Here is a 1182-nt window from a genome sequence, read left to right as displayed (position 1 = left end):
GATTATTTTGAGCTATAAGACCATGAAATTGAAAAGCATTTGAAAAGAACTCTGAAAAGGTTCCAAGTTGGCATGGTATCATCATTTCACCCACATAGCATGTGCAAGAAAGTACAGAGGCTTACGGCAAAAACTGGATGCACTTCGTGTACAAAACAGACAATCTCATTCGAAGTATGAGGGTTTCATACGGAAACTCGTATGTCACAAAGGGATTTCATTTTTTGAACTTATTCGAACTCCATAGTTTTTCTATGTTCAAAATGCACCATTCAAAGCCACATCATCAATTTACAACCCTTCCGACTTCGTTTGTTATTTTTCATGCATTTACTGATTATTTTGAGCTATAAGACCATGAAATTGAGAAGCATTTGAAATGAACTCTCAAAAGGTTCCAAGTTGGCATGGTATCATCATTTCACCCACATAGCATGTGCAAGAAAGCACAGAGGCTTACGGCAAAAACTGGATGCACTTCACGTACAAAACAAACAATCTCCTTCGATGTATCAGGGTTTCATATGGAAACTCGTCTGTTACAAAGGGATTTCATTTTTTTTGAACTTATTTGAGATCCATAATTTTTCTATGTTCAAAATGCACCATTCAAAGCCACATCATCATTTTACAACCCTTTCCAACTTCATTTGTTATTTTGCATGCATCTACTGATTATTTTGAGCTATAAGACCATGAAATTGAAAAGCATTTGAAATAAACTCTGAAAAGGTTCCAAGTTGTCATGGTATCATCATTTCACCCACATAGCATGTGCAAGAAAGTACAGAGGCTTATAGCAAAAACTGGATGCACTTCGTGTACAAAAAAGACAATCTCCTTCGAAGTATCAGGGTTTCATAGGGAAACTCGTCTGTTACAAAGGGATTTCATATTTTTGAACTTATTTGAACTCCATAGTTTTTCTATGTTCAAAATGCACCATTCAAAGTCGTATCATTAATTTACAACCCTTTCCGACTTCATTTGTTATTTTTCATGCATTTACTGATTATTTTGAGCTATAAGACCATGAAATTGAAAAGCATTTGAAATGAACTCTGAAAAGGTTCCAAGTTGGCATGGTATCATCATTTCACCCACATAGCATGTCCAAGAAAGTACAGAGGCTTACGGCAAAAACTGGATGCACTTCGTGTACAAAACAGACAATCTCCTTCG

Source organism: Triticum aestivum, chromosome 4A, assembly GCF_018294505.1.
Source record: "Triticum aestivum cultivar Chinese Spring chromosome 4A, IWGSC CS RefSeq v2.1, whole genome shotgun sequence".
In the NCBI taxonomy this organism is placed as follows: Eukaryota; Viridiplantae; Streptophyta; class Magnoliopsida; order Poales; family Poaceae; genus Triticum; species Triticum aestivum.
Note: the sequence above shows the minus strand (reverse complement) of the source record.